Source organism: Ostrinia nubilalis, chromosome 2 (assembly GCF_963855985.1).
Source record: "Ostrinia nubilalis chromosome 2, ilOstNubi1.1, whole genome shotgun sequence".
NCBI classification, from domain to species: Eukaryota; Metazoa; Arthropoda; class Insecta; order Lepidoptera; family Crambidae; genus Ostrinia; species Ostrinia nubilalis.
Window position 1 is genome coordinate 773,322 of NC_087089.1, and position 26,858 is coordinate 800,179.

General features: G+C 37.3%; 2 protein-coding genes across 5 annotated transcripts in view; one reads left to right on the plus strand and one right to left on the minus strand.

Moving 5' to 3' along the window:
* LOC135079261 (ecdysone-induced protein 74EF) overlaps positions 1-26,858 on the minus strand; it is a 225,613-nt gene that overhangs the window by 150,482 nt on the left and 48,273 nt on the right. For all 4 annotated transcript variants that reach the window (XM_063973898.1, XM_063973890.1, XM_063973875.1 and 1 more), the window contains exons 2-3: positions 26,544-26,632; positions 10,013-10,073 (exon numbers count right to left, since the gene is read on the minus strand). The gene's annotated coding sequence lies outside the window, so the exon portion shown is untranslated. The remainder of the gene's footprint in view (positions 1-10,012; positions 10,074-26,543; positions 26,633-26,858) is intronic.
* LOC135079295 (U7 snRNA-associated Sm-like protein LSm11) overlaps positions 1-26,858 on the plus strand; it is a 40,207-nt gene that overhangs the window by 10,807 nt on the left and 2,542 nt on the right. The window lies entirely within an intron of this gene.

Genomic DNA, 26,858 nt, shown 5'->3' on the forward strand with positions numbered 1-26,858 from the left:
AATTGAGTTGATAGATTGTTAATTTATTGGAGAAAGCAGGTGTCAACCAAGGATCAATGCGTTATGCGATTAGCCTCTGTGAAAACATTTTTCCATTCCGCAAGTAGAAAATGACACGTCTCTGATACCCTTAATACGTCATAACAAAAGTTAGTTTGTAATAAAATAATTGCCAATCAAATGATTCATATTTTAGCATACTGAATTATACATTATGTTAAAGTAACAAAACGATCTAAGACGCAGCTACAAATTGCAATAAAAAACAAAAGAAAAAAGCATGAAAACAAACCGTTTGGTATTTGTAACAAAAGGCCACATCATATTTCATAAATGCTCACATAGTAACCGAGAACATGGTCATGGATCATGCGAGTGTCATGTTTATGTTGAGGTGACCTTTCCTAATTTGGTGCGACATTTATAGTACATGCTCCAAAGTGTTAGAAGCTATAGAAATGCTTTATATCCCTTGTTACCGATGCATTTGTAAAGATAAACCAGCTAATGGATCTCGGCTTGGCCTAACTAGTTTCTAGATCTATATCGGTTGCAAAAGCGCAGTGTGTTTCTATGGCACCAATAGCTTGGCTAAGCTTTACAAGCTTATCGAAGTCACATACTCTGGAAGGATTTTAAATGGGCACGCGCGGCACGCCAAGTGTCATGAGCGTATGTGCGTCAGGGCAGCCTGGGTGGTCCACTTCCTCTTACCATCAACGTTGAGTCGCTGACTGAGTCAATCCTTCTTTAGAAATTATGAAATTTCACAAAGAATATACTAAATGTGGAGGTCAGAGAACTTACTATTCCAAGACTTAGGAATTTCGAAATCTAGCTTGATAGGTCCCAGAGAAAACGGCGTGATGTATGAATACATAAATAAGTGTTAGTGCGTTTTTATTAATGTGTTTAGCGCCGCTAAGTGGCTGTTAGACGCTGGCCCTGTCGCCGCAGCACTCAGAACTTCGATTATGTTATCAGGGACAATAAAATTTTCAACCTGAACCAAAATGATACTAAAATAACTATTTGCCTATCTCTATCGCCATTCGAAACTGTTCATGGATATTCTAAAATTACTCAAGTGAACAATAGAAGTACATGTTTATTCGTAAGTATAAATAGCTGACTTAAATCACACGACAATGTTCCGTAAGATAAAGCAAAAAATAAATAGTCTTCCAGATAAGTACAGGGTTGGTTTTCTCTATTTCTAGAATCATCAGCAAATATCTGATGTTGTTAAGATTTTTCTTAGTAAACTGATAAAATATGACTATTCCATGAAAGGTATTAACATTTCCGCAATGTTTCCGGAATTCTATAATAAACCTAATCCTGTATAATCCCCATGAACGGGAGTAACGATCGAGTGTTGCAGGAAGTAATCAACTCGCTCGTAATGGTCGAATTTCTCCAAAATTCTAGAAAGGGCTTTGTTGCTATTTCGGCGGCCATCAAGCAGCGGTTCCTGGTTGGCGATAAAGATAAAGATAAAGATAAAGATACATTTATTTGTTCAAACATGTGTACATAAGGTGTTAAGTCAGCATTTAAAATGGTATCAACATGTCGTACCTTTGCGGTGTACAAATTAAATTAAAAATAAAATATCAATTACAATAATACTGCATAATCAAATCAAATTAAAGTTAAAGTCAATGTTGCATAATCAGATTAAATGGAAAAAAATATATTAAGAAGTAAATCAAAATTTGTCACTTAGGAAGTCCGTCAGATTATAATAACATTTTTCAATTAATAAATTTTTAACCTTCATTTTAAATTCATACAGTTCTAATTTTTTTATTGTTAAGGGGATGTTATTGTAAATTCTAGGTGCCATACATAATATACTTTTACTCATAAGAGCTGAATTTGAGGGGGGCATCCGTAGTCTTGAGTAGTCGCGTCGGTTGCGACTGACAACATCCTCTAAACGAATAAAAAGTGATGGATTGGCCTTAACAAACAGTACTATTTCTAAAATATATATTGACGGAAATGTTAAAATTTTATGTTTTTTGAAAACTGGCTTACAACTATCAGCCGCTTTCATTCCAAACATTGCTCGTATACAACGTTTCTGCATTTTAAAAATAATTTCTTTGTCAGTAGAATTCCCCCAGAAAATAACGCCGTATCTCAAATTCGACGCCACTAAGCCATGGTACGCCAAGAGCAGAGAATCAACGTTTAGTAGTGGAGCTAATTTGTATAGTGCGTATGCAGAACTACTCAACTTTTTACTTAGGTACTCTATGTGTGTCTTCCAGTTCAGTTGTTTATCTATGAATATTCCTAGAAATTTTGCACTATCTACTTCAGAGATTGTCATGTTATTGTATATTACATTTATGTCAGGTGCAGATATTATTCTTTGTCGGAATTTCATAACTTGTGTCTTAGAAATATTTATTTTTAAATTATTATTGTCTAACCATGAAATTATTGATGTCAAAGAATTATTAATGTCATTTTCATAAATGTCAGGTCGCTTACATGCTACAGTCAGAGTACTATCGTCCGCAAAAAGAGTCATAGGGTTGTCAGTAGATCGAGGTAGGTCATTAATATAAATTATAAATAATAGTGGGCCCAAGACACTACCTTGTGGTACACCATATTCAACATGACGTTCATTTGATCGATATTCTACTTCCAGTTTCGAGTTATCGTTTAAACGTGTAATGGAAGTATATTGTTTCCTGTTGTCTAAATAAGATTTTATTAGTTGTGCTACATTGCCTCGAATACCATATGTCATGAGTTTGTCAATCAGAATGTCATGTTTTACGTGGTCAAATGCCTGAGTCATGTCACAAAATATAGTACACACGGGATTTCTTTTGTTGATATTGGGTATAACGTTGTTCAAGAATTCAAATATAGCCATGTTTATGTTTTTGTTTTGCCTAAAGCCATTTTGTTCTTTGCAAAGAATGTGATTTTTTTCTAAATATGAATAGATTTCTTGGTAAATATATTTCTCAAAAATTTTTGACATTATGGGTAGTAATGAAATCGGCCTATAATTTTGTAATAGTAGTTTGTTTTCTTTCTTAAATAAAGGTTTCACTACAGACATTTTAAGATAATCTGGATATTTTCCTTCACTTATGCACAAATTAATAATATGACTCAAGTGTTTACTAATAATATCTCCTACTGTTTTTATTACTTTTGTTGATATTCCATCATATCCCTCACTTTTCGTATTTTTAAGACTATTTATGATATAATAAATGTCATATGGCGAGCGGCCAAATGCACAAAGGATGGACGGAGTTATGACAAAACTAAACATGCGTTTATGCCCTTCAAAGAGAGCATTTCGGAATGTAGGTCGCGAATCGCTGGCGAGCTCGAGTGATTCCGTGGATGTGGTTTCAGCTTTCATCGAGACGCTCTGACCGAATGAAAGTATAATTTACCTAAATTCTTTAAGGGTTTATTGGTTATGATAATTTCTTCTGTATCCTTTCTGTCATTATCAGCCAGTCTCAGTCAGTCTTTCAAGAGCTTGCAGTTTATTCGCAGTTGTAGTACAGTTTTGAATTATGCCTAGTTTTAATGTTGTTGTTTTGCTCACCACAACACAAAGTCACTAATATCATTGTCCTTTTACAATGCCGTCTTAGCAGACCTTCTTAAAGCAATAACGTGTTCCAAATGCTGCTGTTTATCTGCCATAAATATAAGTGACAAGTACGCCAGTGGCATAACATTTATCGGCCATTGCGACTTATGTAAGTTTATGTGTTACTCGTGTTTTTTCCCCTCATCATTGATATGATGCTTCTTAAGCAAACATCGTGCAATAGTGATGATTGTATGCGTTATACGAATGTAATTTCATGTTTCCATTTTCTTGTCGTAAAGCTAAGGCACTGAAATGTTTTCTATTGATGAAAATTGGTTCAATTATTTTGGAGTCCTTGAATTTGAGTATAATTCCACTCTGATCCTAACCAAAATCCTGAACAGTATATTTTATTTTTTTGGCAATTGAATGAGTTCAGAATTATACTTTTTATATTTAGATTTTAGAGTTCGTACATAGTAGACAAATCGAATGCATAAAACTAATCGGTCCAGCAACCATTGCCAATTGCAAGTCACGATACGCTGTCCGCAACCCTCGACGTTAATGTTTAATAAGCGTTTGGCCTATACTAAGCATTTTGCCAACAGTATAATGACTTATCTTGGCATTTTTATGGCCGGACCACCGACATCATTTAAGGCTGCTATCATTACCTATTATAGTCCGTTTCTCCATTTATCATGTTCGTAATCCAGTGGTAAATCCAAGAAAAGTTCACCATTGCTGTAGGGATAGGGTTTTCTTTCATCTTCGAAAGAGACTGGAGTAACTGCAACAATCCTGAATTATGAAAGAGAAGCTTGGCGAATGTTGCAATGTTACACTCCATGTCTTCAGAAGAGCTTTTCTTTCTACGTGGTTGTAATCTGAACCACCCCCGCGCATTTTAGGCGCTAAATCCCATCAAATGACGAATCAGTGTGTCAGAATTCGCGCAGTCGTGACACCACAGTGTACACACGTTTCGGAAAGAGGCGCAAACGGCTGGTGGTTTGACTCACGAGACGCATAGGAAGAGCCTTGCATGTCGCGGCGCAGCCGGCGCAGTGCAGCCGTTTCTATTAATGGATCTCTGCAGTCTGCACCTATTTGCGCATAGCGACAGCAAAAAAGGCTATCGATAACCAATACAACAATTTTGCACGGTGTTTCTTTGTGTAATTGGATCGTGGATGCTTCCGTAAGCAGCTTAGCAACTTTGTTGGTGCCGATGCAGTTTGTTATAAGATTATAAAATCTGTTGTATGGTTCTCAATAAGCCTGTAAAGAAAATGCCTAGTCAGAGCGTGGTTTTCAAACTCATTCTGATTGATTAATGAAACCTTCATTTTATTTAAGTTGGTTTATGATAACGCTACGTCATTAATCATTAAAAAACTTGATTCTGAAAGGTTATCAGTGGTCTGCGTGTTCGCGCTATTATATCACTGTTGCTATCTCGTTACTAAATAGGATCTCTAGCGTGAAGTTGGTTCTGAATGGAACTATCTTATTGACAGAAAACTATACTGTGATTCTAGACTTGGGGCCAAACAAATGACTCATCGTATTGATCACAGATAAAATAATAATTAAGCTTTGACATAATCCTTTAGTATAGACCCAATATACTGAACTGTCATATCCGTGACATTGACAGCGGGGCGCCCACCGTCAATACCGGATCGCTGGTTCCGATTTTTGCCATGTTGGAACCTATATAGTTGAACGATGGTGGCGTCCCCCTGTCAATGAGTTTGGTGGGACAGTTTAGTTTAGGTCAACTCTATCTACGAGTATGACCACGTGATTACAGCGCGTGAATTTCACGTTTGTCGCCCCCAGTCGCGACAACTCATGCTGCTACACCACCACTCACGCTATGAAACTATAGCTTCAGTATATTTTCAGTAAAAAAAACAAATGCATCGAAGCGTAAAGTGGCCACAATGAAATTCTTTTTTCCATTTCCACTACGCAGTAAGGTGTTAGCAATTAGTCCGTCCTGCCAGCTACACCGCTTCCTAGTTAGTCAGCCCTGCGGCGCCTACATCCACCTTGAATTTTAATTTGTTTTTAAACGATTCTTTGTGTTTGAACGCATTTTTTCCGTTTATACGGTGTTTAGGTGCGCGTGAGTCGTTCTTGTGTTTGATTTGTTTTGGAATGTGGAGCAAACATTCACAATTTTTCATGCGTATTTTTAACTAAACTGGTGTTAGAATTTTAAACAAATTCCTATTTTATCTGTAGCTAAATAAACAGGTTAAAACAGGTTTTTATTTTTCTCTCGATAGATTAGAAAAGTTACGCGTAAACAATCTGCTCTTGACTCTTGGTAGTTTCATCATACTTAATTGGTGTAATCTTCAGTTTTGCGACGTGGTCGTGGAATCGAGCAATTTGTTGTAAATTATATTCTTTGCCAGTATTATATTGTTCTCTCTGACTTGGTTCTTCGAATTTTGTTGGCGGTGGAAACCAGCCTTAGCAACTGTTTCATGTTCCTGAAACATAGGTACTGATGCTCGCAGACGGTGTACTTAATGTTTCATTTTCTCATTCTCTAATCGCAGATTCTTCTGTTAATTACTATCCTGTTGTTTATTGCCTTAGTACTGATTTTCAGTGACGCTTTTACTGTCTAGCTTTTTAATAAACTTCTTAATCCTTTCTGGGAAATGTACGACATTTTACAAACTGGCATTTGCTTAGTAACAACTTCTTATGCCGAAGAAAAACTTGCTGTATGCACTTTTATGTTTCTGTTTACCTTTTTCCTTGAGACGTTGTAAGTTTTTTAAATACCTACTTGTAACATGGGTTGTTATTTGATTAAATTCAGATCTTTATTTTCGTCATCATCATCAACAGGTCATTTAGTCTCCACAGCAGGAAGATCACCCTTTCTAATTTAGGGGCATATGGCAGATTTGGTCTACACGCAGGCCATACAGGTAGAGAAAGCCCTGTGATCGCATATTCCTCCCTGATATATCCAAGAGAAAAGTGGGGGTGATTCTATTCTCTCCGAAATTACACGCCATTTTCGTCACCCCACCTGAAATTTTCCATCAGACATGAAGCGATTCTGCGTAGGCCCTTTGAAATATTGTTGTGTCGCGAAGGCCGGCGCGAACAGCGCGGCGCATGCGCGATGCGCGTGCGCGTACCGACAACAACCGACGGATGGCGGAATTGCTCGATTTGGTGAAAACAAAATTGGTACGATTTAGGAATTTCATGGAAGTTAAATCGGTTATAGTGGCACGATAGGTCATAAGATGAATTGGTTGAAGCTGAGGTTGTATGCCTGCATCTTTCCTTTAAAATAGTATAGATAGAATAGAATATAATTTTATTTATTGCTCTTTCTGTGTACAGTTTGCAGGTGTTTTAGGCATAAAATTCGTTACAACAGATTGCTCATATTGAGCATGCAATACTAAATTGTACGGACGATGCCACATCAAGACAATCTTAGAGCCAGGAGTTTTCTGTTAGCTTATTTACTCAGTCTTAATAGTTATAGAGAATTTGAAATCTGTAAACATCTTCAAAAACAAGCTTAAACCTACCTAAAGTCTAAGTTTAAAACCGGTTGGTAATGTGTACTGTTTAACGTGTTGAACATTATTTCTATTTATTTATCTTTTTTACAACTTTATACTATTACATTGCACTTCATACATTATTTATTCAGCTACTTTTAAATTAACTCGCAGTAGGTAATTATCTTACAAAGTTTAAATGGAAAGTTACATAAACCTTGCAATGGAAACACATTTGACCTGCACATTGAAAGTTAGATTGCAGTCTAAATCATTTACTGTTGCAAATTACTCGGAATGAGTGGATTGTAAACGACAGGTGGTGAACCAAACCTCGCGGTTCATTCAAATCTGACTCATGAATTACTTTCACACGAGATTTCTTCGTGCGATAGTTCTTTAGCATCACTTTTACTATCTTTTGTGGCGTGTCATATCTTAATTTCATTTTTGTGGGATCTTTATAAAAGAAGTCGAAAACAGAATTTGATGCAGGATAGACCCCTGATTTAGCGATCGGCTGAAACCTATTAAAGTGCTATTAGTAGCTATCGTGCAAGATGATACGGTTGGCTAAATATTGAGGTACACTTGTTCGTTGTGGGCTCAAATAATGACGATCATTATTTATTTCCAAGAGCTTTTACGTTAGTTAAAGTTATTGTATTAATTTATTATCTTTACTATTTTTAATTAACTAGCTTTAAACACTAACTAGAACTACGGAGACTTTACGGTATGAGCAAAAACGGGATTAGGAGTTAATTTTATTCGAATATTGCTTCGGAGGCTATCAATTAAGAAGTGTGTGGTATGCTGCTATTTATACATTCTGATTAACAAGTTCGTCAGGTTCCAATTTAAAATATTCCGAATTTGAATCATATTGCATGAAAGAAAACAAAAAACAAATGAATTGAGTTTGTTCTGCTGTCGGTGCCGGCGCGGGACCTTGTTGTGATGTCAGTTATCTCATGGCCGTTTTGTTTGGTGTGAGTGCGCGCGCGCGTGTGGGTAAGGGCCGCTAGGACGCGCCAGCCACGATACTTCCTTGTCAATTTAATACATTTATCAGTCATTAGTTTCGGTGGTTCGCCTTGACTGTCGATCGACAACGTACGCCTCTGAGTACCCTTGTCTGAGACGTATTTAGGTATGAGTTTGCGTTTTTTGTTGAGCGTTATGTATTTTTGGATCCAGTTTATTTTATCAGGGGCGTAAGGTTGGTGATTGTTATGGCGTCTAAATATTACAACAATGGTGATGACCGGCATAAATTCGATGACCTTCTGTGTTACTATTTACAAGGTTTGTTTGCGTTCCTTAAAATATTTAGAAGCAAAACGATTTACTAATCGCGTATAACGTTGTTATGGTAGCATTTCAGCTTCGATCTCTACAACTTATTAAGTAGTTATAAATTTGTCTACGCATTTAATTACTCCTACTACATTTTGCTTTTACAACTCAGTGCTTCTAACTTGACATCTTTGATACGTGTAGACTGTAGTTGCAATACCGCGTGGATGCAGTTGCGATACCGCGAGCTTTCAAACGAACGTTATATCACCGCGTTGCGCGGTTCTAGTGAAGTCTAAATTGCCTGCCGTTCTAGAGCCCTTCAGACGAGAGAGCAGGAAGCTACTGGTATACAGTCCAGAACAAAGTAGAGTATCCATTTCAGGCGCTATCGCAAAGAACTTAAGGTATCTGTTGCATTTTTTGTGAACTACTTTATTACAGTGTACAGACTCCTTGCCAATAATCGCACATGTGTTTTGAAGGTTTTAGGCAGCTGCTTAAACAAGCTTATTTTGATAACTAAGGTTAATGACCTAGTATATTTAGAGACCAGACACTGTTACTGTCTAGTTAAATACGTTCAAAAAAGTTAATAATGTGACTTATAAACTTTTTGTGTTGTGATTTCACAGTGAAAAACAAAGTTAAAAAATAAATAAAAAGATAAACAAGCGTCGTTATTCAATGTGGTAATTGGCAGGAAGTAATTAACAAAGATCCATTGACAGTAACGCTAAAGCAGGTGAAGGTCAGTTCATCTGACGATAAGCCACAAATGTTGTGTTTTGACGTGTGTCATTTGAATAAGTTGGTCAAATATTTGATTAATTAAACACAACATTTCTGTGCCCAACACAACGGTAACTATTTGGTGTTTTTCCACTAGCGCGAAGGCAAGGCCGGTGGCTGTGGAGGCAAAAATAAAGCGGACACGTAAATTTTCAACAAATGTTGATTAACAATACCCGCTAACTGGAAAACCAAAGTAGATACAAAGGTGGTCCTTACTTTGAAGTGGCATCAGTTCCATAGATGACTTTGTGCACATAAAAAATTCCTTTAAAAGCTAGTATAATTTAGATTTAACAGCTAAAATCTGATAAACGGTTTGTGTCAACTTAATGTTAATCGTTTGCTAGCTGTCTGTACACACATCATTTAACTTTATTAATTAAACAACAACTCGCCTGATTTCTATCATAATTAATTAGTTTTTTTCAACAAGTCCAACGATTCTGCTGTCCGTACACGCGTTTGCCAATACAAGCGGTTCACCCCGAATTGTGGGCAATGACAAGGTCGCCTACATTCGAAGTGTACAAAAAACGGCGCGGGCGCAGCGCTTGCAGCCTTCCCCCTCCCCTGGACGAAGCTCTAGTTACTTTTAGGCCTTCTTTGTTAAGATTGTATGTTATGTATGATGTGGAGCCTCATACGTGTAAAACGTGCGATTCTTTGTCAGGTCGAAAATTTAACCTTTTTAGCTGAAGGCCGTGCTAAAATTATACGGGAATCACGTGTTTCGAATAGATATGAATTTACATAAAAAATAGAATTCAAAAATACTTACGGCTTGTCACCAGCTTTCTTGCTATCATACAACCAGCACGATTACTTATATCGTGCCATATCTGAAACAGATAGAAGAAAATGATGAGTCAAAACATTCCATATAACCGCCCAAAATCACTTATCGCCGTTTGCTAGTAAGGCCTCGAAATAGCCGTACCGATTTTATACACTCGACATCAAATAAATCGCACCTCCCGCGACAAGCATTTTCAAACGTATCCATCCCCACTTCCCACCAATATTGGCACCATTTAAAAGCCTAGTTCTAACCTTCATTTCATTAAAGGAAAGGTTTTTACCCCAAAAATGTGGCTTTAGAACGATCCAGAGTCACTTCTTCAAAAAATAGGTAGTTACGCTAGAGCCAACTTTTATGGCTATAAAACTGTTTTTTTTTTTTTTTTTTTTGTGTTGAGCGGCTATTCTAGTTCAATAAAGTCCTAGTATCACTGCGACCGTTATCGATCTATTGTGATCGCCGCTGTTTTCCTTACAGTTCGCCTCCGAGTCCTGCATCCATTAGGAAGTGCAGTATCTTTTGGGGGGCGATATGTTTTACATCTTGTGGGCTTAGGATGTGTTTGCCCAGGTGTAAGCTCCGCTTGCGCATCAGAGGTCCGCAGTCCGTGAGCATGTGTAGTGGCGTTTCATCTGCCTCTTGGCACATCCTGCACGTTCTTGTTTCGGACAGTCCCATAGTGGACAAGTGCTTGTTTAAGCTGCAGTGTCCAGTGAGGGCTCGAACTAAGATGCGCATTTTGGTCCTACTCAGTCCTATGATCTGCTTAGTTGATAAAACTGTTAAGTTGGGATTAATCGCTATCCATCTGTTAAAGAGGACACGTGAGATCATAACCATAAAAATTAGTCTCATTGATCCCATAGGTGGGCCCAAAGTGAGGTATTTTTTCAAGTCACATTTATGGTATATGATAATGATTTATTTAGAAATTAAATGTGTTTTTCTTTAAGGATATTTATTTTGCTTTCAAATAACACCAATATTGTTGGGGCACCATGCATGATTGTGTCAGAAGAAAATCTTTAAAGTTCGCGTCGCGGAAGGTGCGGTTTATTTGATGTTGAGTGTAGTTTCAATAATCATTTTGTTTTCAAGTACTCGGCAGGCAAAGGTATGATGCATTCGGCCTCGCGGGTAAACAGACGCTAGATAGCGCTAGACAAAGACGATGCGAGGTCATGAGCGTAGCCTTGCGCGGGTGCGCGCGCGCTCGCTTCCGCCTGTCGACCGCCGCGCCGCGAACGCGAGCGACCAGTCGTCGTCTAACCGCCGAAGGCGACGGACGTCTAATCAATCGGGTCACGTGCCCCCAATTATGCAATCTATGCCACCATTATATCGTATTACGACTCATTCATCGTCTTCGTCACTGTCAAACACGTAGTTTACATGCGCTCTATCAATTTTACCGAGATATAAAGGTCGTAATTTGATAATATCATGCGTCGATCTGCATGTGGAATTGTGGAACTATTATGTCGTCTAATTTATATTAATGATAACTGGTGCATAATTGTTATTATGTGGCGTCTTCCTACGCATGGAAACGTTTGCGCATTACTACTCGTTTATGCAGATGAATGAATGTTTACAGTTAAATGATGCAGAACGATGTGCAAGTCTACTGCGCAGCATATAGCAGCACGGCCTGATGCGCCGAGTGCCTACATGTCTGAACAGTGTCTGCGAATGTTGGACCCAAAGTTGTCTAATATTTACTTATGGGCTATTGAACAATTAAGTGGCAGGGGTCTATTTAAGTTATAGGTAGTACACGTACTTGAATGCCTCGAACTCTCCTTCGGCCCCTGGTTGTAAAATTCTGACTGATAGACGAATAGATCTTGCGTCTAATTTGACTCAGGTTCCGATGGCTCTATTTTTCTTTCTTTCTCATCCATTGCAGAGTAAATCCTGAACAGATCTGAGCAAAAGGGAGCTCTACTATTCTGATAAAATACATTTAAAAAATGAACACCATTTAGATAACTTACTGATAGAGCTTGTGTAATCGGAAATATGTAATGTATAAATAAAATAGTAATATTGATACACATGAACATACAATCGTCAATAATCAATCACTCGACTAAGAATCAATGTTGAAAAAAGCTTGTAAAAAACATTATTCGCTTTTCGTAATAAATGGGGTGTAATATCAATCGTTTATTTAGCAAGATAAATAAATTAAGGTGAATTTAAGGATACGCTGAGAAAACGAAGAAAATTGTAACACCGACGTCCATAATTCTATAAAAGCTCCATTAGCGAGTAATTGACTGAACTAATTGCATTATTAAGAAGATAAATTGCTTTCGAATTGTTTTATCTAGACGACATCCTTGTTTGACAGACGCTACACTGCTCTGAGAGTTTAAATATATTTATTTTGCGCTACAAAACTGGTTGGTTTTAAATTGAGACCTTATTTTTCAACGTTAAATGTCGCTTGTCCCTTGAGCAGTGTGATTCTTTGGCACAGAGAACATAACGTATTTTAGTTTGTTTTTCATAGTCATCAATTACAGTTCTTCAGAAAACAATATTTTTCCGACAGCTGTACCCTTGTATGTTTTGGTATTCAGTATTTTTATCGAAGTGTTGTTTGACATTAACCCATATTATGCCCAGAGGCACGAACGACCAAATGGTATAAGTTCTCTTGCGATGCCTATAAAAGAACTGTAAATATGCCAAATTACATAAAAATCTGAGAAACGAACTTAAATACTTTTGGGCATATATGGGTTAAGATTTCCAACATAATTACAACAATATCAAATTTTTATTATTTTGTTACCGTAGAATTTCCACAAGTGTTTTTTCTTTGAATAAACTCACACTTTGAAGGATAGGCATTATTAATACCTGAATTATCTTATACAAGCTTCACTTGGTTCAGATGCAGAATCCTAGTGCCTTCATAATTATTTCAAACTAAACTTATTTTTTCAGTATACCGTGTGAATATTTTAAAGCAATGGCAATGTTCACAACATAACTGTAGACCTCATTTATAGAATAATCTTAACCTCTGCTCTTGAAATCGTGTGCAATTATCATTTTATCTCATACTTGGCCTCAGCTGACGTGTCCGTTCGTCAGCCACTTGTTTGTATTGGCAATTGACCGTGTAGTCTTTATGCAACAGCCCTATAATTAACTCGCTTGTTTTCGTTGTAAATTAATTTCTATCTTTATTTCGCTCAGAATTTTCCATCAGAAGTAAAGTCACTGGAAGCTGTTAGGACCTCTCGCCCCACTTTCTTTAGTTTATTATAAGCTCTTCGTTAGATTAAAATAGGTTTCTTCTAATTATTTTCAAGTTGAGTTCAAGTTTTAAATTGATAGATATTTTTAGAGAAACTGCAACAACCAAAGTAGAACTTTTTGAAGTGGCTTTATTGGTATTTTTTCCAAATGTAAAATGATAAAACATTAGAAAGCCATGCTCTAAGTGGTCTAGCATAGCATCTTGCTCTCTATTCTCTATTTTTTTTCCTCATTTACTAGCATAAATTAAAGACACATCCACAATTGTAATCTATAATCAGATCCCACATTAAGCAGCCCGCATGTGACCGCGATAACGCTATCGGTATCGGTGCAGCGGTTATCGTAGCCAAAGTGCAGCAGGAAGCTGCGCGGGCGCCGGCCGTGACAGCGGCGAGGCCGCGATGCGCACGTGACGTCACCTGCGTGCGCTTCGCTGCCAGATCTGTGGATTGCGCGAATGCGCAAACTTTAGCAATTTCTTTTCTAATGTCGATTAGTAAAACTTGCTTTTTGTCTGTACTCGGTTTGCAAGTAATCATCACTAATAGTGTTATTATACTATTATTGATTATTCTTATCTATGTTAACGTTGCTGATATCAAGTCTTTTATACTTCCTTATATCTTAGTGTTCTGTGAAAATTTGGCGCCACAATTACAAGAATATAGCTTCAATATTTATTTATTACTCAAAGAATTATCTCTAGCTTATTCTTTCATAGCAATACAGCGTGCACTATTAATGAGTAATTTCATAAAAAAAATGAGCCTACTTGAAGAGATAACACGAATGTGGGTCAGATAAGAATATTACTTTTGCAAATCATACATTACAAAAATTCTACATTTGGTAATGATAATATATATTGATAATTTTGTTGTTGTTACTAGATCAGCACCTGCTGCCAAGGCTATCAGCACTGATAAGAGCTATCTTTTTATCATTACTATTGAATACTTAACAATAAGTACATGTTTGTTGAATTACGTTCATGATTCTAATCTGATATCGAGTGCCCATAAAAATCTACTATTAGATTTGATAAAATACTTAAACCGACAACATAAGATCTTAACACTAGTAACGTATTATGTAAAAGAGCTCAATTTGCTCTATAATTTATAGATGAACATATTGAACATGCATCGTGTATGCAAATAACTGGTTGAGTTTTTTGGCGGTCAAACTGTACTTCCGGGACACACTTTTGTTGCAGCGATGGGAACAAGAGATGGAAATAGTTCCGTTTGTAAATACATAAACTTTATTAATGAGTCAATATGATAGAAGACTTAAATGTTTACCTCATCACAAAACACATGACTTCATGACACTCAAAAAATAAAAATAAACTCCAAAGTTTTGCAGTCATCCACTCATTAAACGTGAGGTTAATTTGTTTTAGCACTTCTTACGTTCTTCCTCCATTGCTTTTAAAGTTTGAGGTTAATAATACTCGAAATTCGTGAAAAATTAATGCATTGCAATTATACTGCCGTGTTGTTTGCAAGGCCACGCGGAACTTGCGGCAATTATTGAACTGTGTCTGGGCGTGCTTGGAGATTTTTACGGTTTTTAAAGTTTTTAGTATGAGATCGTCTTGCAAACAGCTAGATGCACTTCAGAAACACCTCTTCATATCTCATTCAGCTCAATCAATATACACTTTTCATAATTTAGACTAGGTACGCAGATCGGAATTTTCTGCATACTCAGGGAGATAGGATTCACCCCTAAGTATCTTTATAGTTCTACGATCATGAATTAGTCACACCGCATCATTTTCACTCAGAAAGTGTACAGGCAAGTGCATATAAAATCAAAAGTACATAAAATCATAAAAATAAAAAAGATATTTTAATTAGTTGATGACATCAGTTCTCGGAGACCTTGTTGTCAAACAAGACGATGGAAAAGGAAAAGATAACCGCAGAGCTTAGAGTCATGTTAGTATCGTAGTAAAACGGTTATCACAAACATGTCTATTACGGGAATTTTCCATCGCCACTACGATTAGACTATTTGTGAACAGATCTGTCCCTAAGGCCCAGAACAGACGGTGAAACGCAACTGCAACGAAACTGCAACTGCTAGTTACTTTTGAGTCGCATCTAAGTTTCTGCCATAGCGTCCGTTGAGAGACCACATATGACGCGACCAGTTTGAAACTTTCAGTTTCAGTTTCATTCATAAGAATCATCAGAAACTTGCAGTTTCGTTGCAGTTGCGTTTCACCGTCTGTTCTGGGCCTAAGACATATTATGTAACTCTTCTGTCTGGAAAAATCTCTCTGACGTCACTTCTTCATGGCGTTCACACTGACCTTTGCCTGGTGACTTAGGGCCGAGACCTTGTCTAGATCCAGTTATCACGTTATCGTAATATTTGTTTAGTTTTTATCGCCCGATAAAGGGCCTGCCCTTGGCCGGAGGTCGAATCCAATTCCGGCTCGTTTTTTTCGACTTTATGCATCGCTGAAAGTTCCGGCTCCAAAGTTTCCTTCCTTATTGGTTTCGGTGCACAATGCGATCTCGGCTGTATCAAGGCTGATGATTGTTGGACTGAGAATTGATTTTTGGGAGGCTTTGTTTGTGTGCCAGACACCAGCTTAATTAAGAGACATTGTCTGTTCCAAGTCACTTGTTTATTTAACTGGTATTTTGTTTCGCTTAAATACATTCAGGGCTTACAATCATGTTTAACAAGAACAAAATTAAAAGACGTTATAAAAATATGAATTTTACTTAAGCAATTACTCAGGTTCAGTTTGAAGTTGTTTTTCGTGATTGTGCTTTCGTGCAGCTGTCATATTGTAGATTACATTTTATTCTCCCTTGATGAATGATCTTGATTACCTAAAGTGAACATTAATCTAAAAACTGGTATTGTTTACCATACTTCGTACCTGATGAAAACAAAGTGACTCTTGAATATTTATGAGTGGCTGTACAAGGTACATCGGTCGAAAAGCTGTGATAAAACTACCTACCTACAATTCGCATTCAAATTGAAAGAGTAAAAAATGCAACAAGAAAGTTCAAATTGAATAAAACCCAAATCAAAACACTCGCATCAGTTGATAAATAGCCTCGGCTTATGTAAAAAAAGTTTTCCTCGATCGCCTTTGCCGACTGGCCGTGAATTAAAAAAAAGTATTCGCAAGATCAAAACAAAAAGCGCAACAAAACATCAGGTGTCCGTGACCGTGGCGCCGAAACAGAGAGTGGCGGATCTGGAGCGACGTTTGCGCAAGTCGCAGCATCTGCGCCCACGCCGCGGCCGCCGAAATAGCGGTGCCAGTGTTATGTCACGTGACCTCGATGCTTCGCCGAAGAGGTATTTGACTTCCCGACATCCTCGCAACATTACATTTTACCATATTTCTTTTGTTTGTTTTATTCTACACTGACTTTCCGCCCGCGGCTTCATCTGCGTGAAATTTTGTCTGTCACAGAAAAACTTAATCGCGCATGTTTCAAAAAGTGGGTTAAAAACTACCCTATGTCCTTTCCCGGGACTCAAACTATCTCCATGCCAAATTTCAAAATCAGTTCTGTGGTTTAAGCGTGAAAGCGACACAGACAGCCAGAGTTACTTTGGCATTTATAATATTAGTAGGGATTGCCTACGTGGTTACGTTTCCAAAGTTTTAATGTAGGCGGTAGTTTTAGAACGGTTTTGTTCTAAAGTACAGATTGCGCTGTCTGTCGCTGACAGATCCCGCGTGGGAGAAATCCGAAAAGCATTATTCAAATGTTATCTGTCATCTACTAACCTTGTAAGAGTTCCTAATGGATAATGGAGTTTCCCTGAATTGTAAAGGTGATTGATAACTTCCACAACTACCTTGTTTTGTTACGTCAACTTCAAACTACAGACGCGCGGAGGAATGCGGAGTGGTGTTGGACCTTGGAAGGGCTTTTGGAGGTGTTGTGTTGATATATCCCAGGTACAGTCAATACGTAATGTTTGCATTAAACTTCGTTAACGCAAATTCGGTTTCTTGCGACCTTCAATGTGAAGGTGACCAGGGTGCGGTTGTTACAACCAACCTGAGGCTCAACAATACCATGCCATCTGGATTTTGACTAACGTGGACGACAATAGATCTCCTAATGGATTGGGATTAATGCCAAAGAAGCGGCTTTTGTCTTGTCAGTAGTATTAAAGACTGGTAAAGAAAAATAAAATATGTTTGGAAAGCGAAAGTTGTCTGTGACGAGTATAAAATAAAATTGAAAGTGAGTTATTGTTCGAAAACATCGAATTCCATCTAAGATAAATGCATTCTTGCAGATTAACAGATTGGCCACATCACGTTACGCGTATTGCACGCGGTGCAGCGCGCTGCAGACAACTTTCATCGGCTGCCGAACCCCGTCTAACTCGACCGCCGTCCAACGCTATAAATAGAGCATTTTAATATCCAGCATTACCAGTAGCGGCGGACATGCGAGCAAACACAAATCACATTATAATACCTTCACCTTAGCTACCGCGGTACGCTTCCGCGTGCTCGCGTCACCATTCACTTTCACTGCTGTACGGCTCGACTTAACTACGTTAGACACGTTTCTGCCGCTGACTGTCCTAAAATGCACTCTAGCGTTAGAGGGGTAAGGCACACTTTTCAAGGTCGACGGACCCCGCTTTTTTTTCGAACGGTTAATCAGGTGCAGATTGAAATGAAACCCACCTGTCGTTGATATAAAGTGGATTTTTAGCTGGTGTCGTGCTGTGACGGCCTCGTCAAGGCCGCACGAACGTCGCGTAAGTCTGTTTACTTTCTCTAGCGGTCAATGGTCATTATTTTTGTGTTTGGACTCGGGTTTTGGGAGCCACTCAAGGTCGCATTTTGCTTTTATGCAAATAGTTGGACCGTTAACGTTTCGACTGGGACCATTTACGTTTCTGTCACGACTGCCAAAAGATAATGACTGGCGCTAATAATGTTTGCAGAACAAACAATTGGAAGTTAAAAAGTACTTTTGTGAATATTTATCGAAATTCGTTTGACATTGTCTATTCGACCCTTACATATTACGATACCTCTGGGCTCAAAGGTCGTAAAGGACAAAATACCGAAAATGAGTTTTTTATACAGTTGTACTCAGAATTTAATTCTCTATCGATCTGTATATTTAGTTTGTCGAAATTCTCAAAAAAAGTGCCTTTACGACCCATCATATTTGATAAGCTAAACAGAATTCATCGTGAAAATTGGGATGTAAATACCATTTGATTTTTTAGTACAGTTAGCATGGTAGTAAAGAACAAGTAAACACAAATTTTTGGGCGTATAATGTACATGTAGTATAATCTATTGTCCTATACAACCCAAATTTTCATACCAAAGTCTAAATAATTTGTCCTTTACGCCCTTAGATTATCTAAACTTTAAAAATCTACAAAGAGAGGATATTAAAACAACTGAGTAGGTTAATTTTATAGACGTTTCTTATTGTATTTAAGTATGTGCGTTTAGAACAAACGAAAGAACTAAAAAATCATCAAAAATATGTAATAAAACTATTTTAGAGTGTAACGATTATGTGATTTGTACATTAAAAAATGATGACATCTATCCACATCGGGTAAAGTAATTATGCTTTTTATTATTTCTCATATTTGACGAAATCAGGTATTTGTCAGTTAAAAGAAAAGAATGAAAACATGCTATAAAATAACGTATTACCTAATTAAGTTAGGATAGTCATCATACAAATTTGAAAAATGAAAAAGCTAGATGAGAAAAAGAAGTTACCTTACTGTAGTACCATAATATTAAGGTGTCATTATTACACGACTGCAGAAGGAGGGTTATGTTTTTTCAAGTGTATGTATGTTTTGTATGCATAAATCACACAAATGCTACGCTTTACAATTGTTTTTAATGATTTCCTAGTAATTTTGACTAACGTTCTTTTGAGTTTTGACTGTAACAATTATAATAAATAAGTCTAGTTTCTAAAGTTATTTGGATCAGCTAATAAAGTATAACTAGTAGGAAAAATATTTACGCTTAACATGGGAAAATATGTACTATAGTGTCAGTTGAGACTTAATGAACTAAAAAGCGTGAATGCACTTTTTTTCCAAGTTATATTTTTATATAAAAAATAATTGGCTTTTAAAAACTGTATTATATTGTAAGAGTAAAGTAAGTGGATATACTTTACTGGAATGAAAAACTTCCTACTTGTAATCTTATTTACCTAACATTTCTACTTTTGTACCAAGTAGGTACAATGACATAATTTCAAGCTATTATGAATAACAATGTTTAATCTATTTAAAATTTAGAATAATCATAGTTTGGTTTTCGTTTGTCCTTAATAATTCTATCCTATCTGCAGTATCATAAGGTCAACTGGTTGACAGACTGTCCTATAGAATTAAGTCCGCCATTTGTAGTTTTTCGAAACAATAATAATGATTAAATAAATAAATAAAATTAAATTGGTTTCGGCTTTTCGTGTAAAGTAGACATTATTATGAAGTTTTATTTAAAAACGTCATAATATTTATTTTCTAAAATCGCTCTTATATCGGAAATGGTATCTTCTACTTCGAAGATATCAAAACTTCTGCTTGCTTAAATAATAGTTTCATAAATTGTGTGCATTAAATTTTGAAGCCACGAAAAATCATTTGATTTCATTTAAAATACTATAATTCATTAAAAATATGTGAAGAAATGGTATATTACATATCAAATACCATAAAACATTAAATATTTAAGCTAAATTATCAATTTGCCCTTGCATAATACCTTACCTGGGTCTTCCGTTACGACCTATGAAAACCTATAAAACTCTGTAAATTGTCCTTTATTACCTTGATTTTGTAGTTTTGTAAAATAAAAATAGACTTACGCCCTGAGTAACTTGCCTAGGACGAATATTTGAGGGGTGTAAAGGTCTTTTTATTGTAATTTTGAGGGCGTAAAGGAAATCTATCTCAGTAAATACTGCCCTAATCCAGTTTTTCAATACTTCCTCGGAAAATTTTGTGAATTCTAAGCACTTTCTTCTTAGGTCATTTTTTAATAGCTCAAAAAACAAAAAAGTTATTGTCGAATAAAAAAATAAAAAATCGTTTTTTGCTTCTCCTGAAAAGTCGTACTTTGTCCTTTACGACCTTTGAGCCCAGAGGTATCGATTAGAGATGCAAAATTATGCCGCGTTAGTCTTTCGGGTCTTTAGTTTCATAAATTGTTTATTCAAGGCTGCCGAATAAATTAGCGAAACTTGAAGGCGGGTAATATCTGGGCCGGCTCATTGCCTCGAATCAGGCCGCCGAATATAGGCCAAGCTATAACCGTTGACCTCAATAGGAGAGTGTGACAGACGTCAGCGTTATCACAATTTTTGATGCCGGCACCGCGTCACTGACCTTACGCATTATGTAGACCAAATAACTTCTAACCTTACCGGCATTATCATTCAAGGAACCAGCAACGAGGTCACGCATTTTTAAGATATTTGCTTAAGAAAACGATAAAACACAATTAGTCATGTTGATTGATTTAACGTGAGCGCTGATGGTTTGTTTTATTAAAATTCGGCCTTCGGGCCAATAGTTTTGAATGTCTTCATTTTGTGCGCAATAAATAACATCAAACAAGTAGTTAAACACTTCCGAAATTGATTTTTACATGCTTCTAAAAATGAGTCAGTCAATTTGTTGAAAATATTTTGTATCTTCAACACAAAGCAATTTATATTTACGTAACTATTTTTAAGCTTCCAGAAAACACCCAAAACATTCTGAATTTAGTATACCAATATCGTTCTACAAGTTTGTAAGATATCCAGAAGTTAATGTCCACCTCCTCACAACATTTTGTCTATCTCCCCAACCTTTCCTTCGAAACCAACAATTTATACCAAAAGCCATTCAAATTGGGCATTGCTTAGAGGAAAGCGAGGGCTCTGCGGCCGCTTCAGAGACTTTCACTTGGCACGGGCCCGCAGACGTGACTGGTGCACTGGGAAAACCTTGCACATCTGCGATCGGTTGCCAGTTGCGCAATTTCAATATTCTAATGCAGTTTTACCTCCACAAGAGTGTTAAGGCTAAAATCCAATCCAAATGTCTTTATTTGTCTCATAAACGAGCTTAGGTATAACAGCCGTTGGGGCAGACTTAGGGATATATTTTTTTCCATAACCTCAAATTTCTTTTTTAAGTTGTTTGTTTGTCACCTTCCAAAGTTTCATCCATTCATTTCATTCCATAGTATCTTGAGAATCTTTCATGTTAATTGATTTGTTGAAATAAGAGATTGTGATCCAAAAAGTTCTTATTTCCATATTATACTCGTACATTTTACATGTGATCCTCCTCAAAAAAGCCTGTAAATTTTCTACATTCAGCGTTATCTTTCGCTTTAACTTTATGTGAGAGCAAAACATTCCATTTGTGGATGTTTGGCAAAGTTGAACCTTAGACTATTACTTCGATATCGCTACCAAAATCGTATATCAGTTGCCTTCTTTCTTCAGCCACAGGATTTCCTTCTCTAGGCTCTAGGTCGTTGCCTCTATTACAATCAAGTTCGGTGATCATAATCGCCATTGCCTAATTTGAGTCTCCATCTGGCATTGCGATCACGACCAGATCCTTTGACCTTGCTGCTCCCTGCGGTTGACGGACCTTCGCTCGTTAAACGGGCAGATTTTCCTTCCGTCAAGCTTGTAGTAAGTATGTACATTGTTTATCTTTATGTAATGTGCCATGAATTGATATATGATCCAAAAAAATACTGCCTTTTTTGTGTGGAATATATCATTTTTTCGTATGTATAAAAACACATTCTTGAAAAATCAACGATCAGAAAATATGCTTCCGAAATACGTGCGGGATGACGGGGCGGATACGTTTGGCGCCAGTCGAAGGGCATAGGGCTAGATATACAAATCGTTATTTTTGTACGAGGTATTTTACGTCGTTTAGCCGTCATTCTGTATCTATGCATGTTATGTAGGTACTCGATAATTACTCATGATATTATTATTTGGTTTCATCGCACCTCTGATTTTAAAGAACTAGGATTGGATGTCATTAAAATATTACAACGTATTACTTTCCCGAAGTTGACGAATCATGGAGTCTTAGAGTTCACAACAAACTTTTTATTTGGGGGGAATTTTCAGGACCTGCGTTAAACATTTCATCTACATATTTTGTGATACATGTTTTGTTTTTAACTCGACACGCCAACGATCTTAAAATACGCGCTTCCGTAACACGAATAGCGACACAAGGCGAAGGGCCCTGGGCGCGGTCCAGATATCATGTAATAGATTGGTTTTCACGGTTATTTCAATATAGCTAATTCGATAATGACTTGCAGAAGTAGAAAATTACTATAACAGTCTCAATGAGTTCTTATTACCGAGGAGTGAAAAGTGAATTGTATGTTAGGGTGAAAAATGTAACATTAAAACTGCTGATCTTCATACACCGGCTTACAACAATTTACTGACTGAAAAATATTGTTTATTTATTGAGGTATACCAACAACATTACATACAAAGTAATTACATGAAAATCTTACATATAGAAGTTTAGTGTTGTTATTTTGAAAGCAGAACCACCAATCGCCAAAGAAGTACCAATGAAAACTACACAAAAATAGAATAGAATAAGGCTTTATTGACTCAGTAGGTAAGCACATATAAACAAAAACAATACAACAAGGATAAAAAACAATTACTGAGACACTGCGCCAATAGGCTCCCGCTCAGCATTTATCATGACATGCTTTACGGACAAGATGTCGTCATATGCCCTGCATGTCAATATCAAACCTATCCACATAACATCCTCAACAGGAAGCTGCCAGTAAAAGTGACGGGTTCCAACATCAACCGTTGTAATGTGGGAACAAGTTGTAGGAAGTGCAAAGGGCAATTTAGCAATCAGCGGGACAAGGAACACCGGGACGCCCACAACGGGACTCAGGACGTGGAGAATGGAAAAACTGCAATAATGAACATCTAATGGACGTAGTTTGCTTTGACGTTTTACTTGACGATATTCTGTTCTTCGAACTTTGAAGGCGCTGATGATTTGATTAGATTAAAGGTGCATCAACTGTTATTGATTTAAAATCTATTTGCTTGTTAATACATATTTAATGGCTCATGAACTGACACAGTAGTAAATTATAGTCTAAAAGCCTTACTTTATTTAGCTCTACAAGTGGCTTTATTCGAAGAAATATTTTATTTCTTTTTATAGAAAAACTGTTATCAATTGAAACAGTGTATGTAATTTTGTGCGCGTGACATAATTTTGTACGCATCAGAGTCACACAAGGCACGAGTGCACGAAGCACGACACACAAATTCACACAATGCAACTCGATGTATAATCAAATTCAGTAGGATGCCAATGAAACCTCAGTGACGGTTGAGTCGGTTAGTCCCATGGAATACCTCACAGTCTTGGAACCAGCAACGAATTTAATCAAAAGAATATATGCGGTATAAGTATAAGACGTCAGAATCACTGGCAAGCTGCGTGAATAGTGGTGACGTAAGAAAAAAGCTCAGAGACTGGATCGGTGTCCTCTCGCGCCTGCGTCAGCGGCCTTGCGCGGACAACTTTCCACGCGGAAGACTCCTGCGCACTTTTTGTCTACGGCCACGATTTATACACCGGTGCCCTTATTTGGCCCGTTATTGTAACAAGGTTTTGGCTTTAAGCCTCCGACTTGCAGTTTAACTTTATCGACTATAAATCGAGGGTTGGATTTGGATTACTTGAATTATGCGGCTATTTGTCGATTTAATGTACGTGCTAAATCTATAGCGAAGATAAAACTGTTAATAATGAATTGCTACAAGTTTATTTTTTCTTTTTCATATAGGGTGTTCGTTGCGCTTTTGTTCACTAGACAATAAAAGCTACTTATCATAAATACAGGTACTTGCTTGAAGATTTCTTAAAGATGAGGGGTTAGGTACGTTTACTGTTCTTACAGTAACAACAGACTTCTGAGGCCTTGATCATGATATCTGCATAGATTTTGATAACGATCCTCATTTGTAAAATGATGCTGCGCATTATGAGCTGACCAATTTTGGTCTTGCTTTATTTTAACAGTCAAAAATGAGGAAAATGAGTGGGTACGTCACGGCTCGAGGTACGAGGACCTTGGCGCGGCCACTTACGAATTGAACTGGCGAGGTCGGCCCGCCTTCCGCTACAAGTGTTGTGTAGGGCTGGCGACTTATGAAAATTTAAAGGAGTTTCTAAAGTCATAAAAAGCTAGGGACTGAATAAATTCTTGAGCGAAACAGCCAAAAAATCGGCGTTATTTGAGTTTTGTTGATTGAGTATCACTTGCGTTCACGACAGAGATTAGATGACGACGAAAAATCATTTTCTAGGTTGAACAACTAGAGTCAACTCATTCCATATACCTACCTAGGTTCTTTTGAGCACTTTTACAAGTCCCTGATTTTAAAGATTACCTATACATATCTGAAAATGAAATATTTTATTCAGCGACACAAAACAACATAAAAAAATGAAAACAAAACTAAAACTAAATAAAGTAGGTAATGTGCGTGTCACCGAAACGTATCCACTCAGCATAGTCAGCATCATGCCGAAGTATCATTTAGTAACTTGTCGTAAACAGGATCCCATCAAAAACAATACTTGTCAAAAAAACCAAGTCTCGCAACTCAGTTGTTCTACAGTAAAAAGTTGTGAAATCCATGTAATACCAAGTCCAGGCCAGGAAATCTTTAACGTTTTACATAAATTATTGACTTGGCCATCGCACTAAATAATTTAATTTACACGTGTTTTCATGCGATGGCCAAGTCAATATATTTATGTAAAACGTTAAAGATTTCCTGGCCTGGACTTGGTATTACATGGATTTCACAACTTTTTACTGTAGAACAACTGAGTTGCGAGACTTGGTTTTTTTGACAAGTATTGTTTTTGATGGGATCTCATTTCTTTTTGTATTTTGTAGACAGCAGTTATGTATCTAGAAAACTGGACCGAAATTGAAAAATTTTACTCGACTTGGCGGTTGCACTACCGTGCCCCCAAATATTTTAGTTTTTCCTTGATTCATACACCAAACACTACTTACATTCCAAATTTGAAGCTTCTAGGTCTGCTAGAAGTGCCTTAGAATTTTGATGATCGGTGAGTCAGTCAGTGAGTGACAAAATTAAGTAACTTTGACCCGTTATAATTCTTAAACTACTGGTTCAAATTGAATGAAATTTTAAATATACCGTGTCTTTACAATGCCTGCATAGCTAATGAAAATTCAGCCTTCTAGTTTTATCCACAACGAAGTTACAGGCGGTCGAAAATGGCCTGAATTGCTTCGAGAAAAGGATGGTACGGCCGTGCCGCTTTTTTGCTCGACTTGGTGGGGGCACTGCCGTGCCCCCAGATACTTAAATCCCTGTTATCTCCTCTAAGTAAGCTACAAAACTTGTGTTAGGAGTGTTTTCACCACAATAGTTCCACAATGGACGAAGATCGAACTAGCGTTATTCGAATCTCCCTGCCATTCACGAGTATCTTTTCCATTAAGGGCCCTACTGGCAGCCCTGGGCAAGCGTAGGCTGCCATTTGCGCCGGATCCATTCGGCTGATTGAGTTACGACACAGCGGGAACATACTGGTGATGGTACCACAGCGACCTACGGCAACACTGTGCGGCCTATTTTTGGTTGGTCAGTGAGTTCACACCTTAACACGTAAATACCTTGTCTAAGGTCAAAGGTGATCATTAAAGGTCAATTGAAATACTTAAATATAGTAGAGCCATTATAGAACTTTGCACAGCCTAATGGATATTGTGTTTATTGCATTATGTTTTTACAAAATGTTTTTCGCTTCAAAAAATAGTCGCGTGGGAGTGAACCCACTACTGTTATTTAAAAGAACATGAAGACTTTGGAGTCTAACTCTAACCCTAACTTGGGTTAGGGCCATTGACAGTCGAAAGCACATCTGATCATGCATTTTTTTCCAACATCGTATGAATGTGCCATCACGTACAGTCGGCGTCAAATAGTTAGTGAAACCCAAAGAAGTCAAAAAGTTCGCAACGCGTCTTTGTTACAATGGATTTCAATGGAATAAGGTGGTGTTGTCAATTTTTGGCCTCTTTGGGTGTCACGAACAATTTGACTCTGACTGTCCTATAGTTTTTGAGAAAAAAAGCCTTAATTAAACTTACCAGCAAGCTCTTATGTTACATACAGCTAAGGAAGGCAGGCTTGTTGAACACATTTGGTGAGGTGACCGGTCCCTCCTGCGCGGGCGCACCTGCAACAACGGCATTGGCATTAACACTTGTAGTGTGGCAACACTTTTGTATGCTAATCTGTGTTTGTTATTTACGCCGCAGAATTCCTTGCTGTCAAATGTAGTTGAGTCGCCGTGGCATGGGCGTATTTACATGTAGGAAGTTGATACTTAAAGATTTTTATGAAGTCGGATAGGCAAGACTTAACCTGGGTTGCACCATCTTTATCTATAACAAACGACAAGT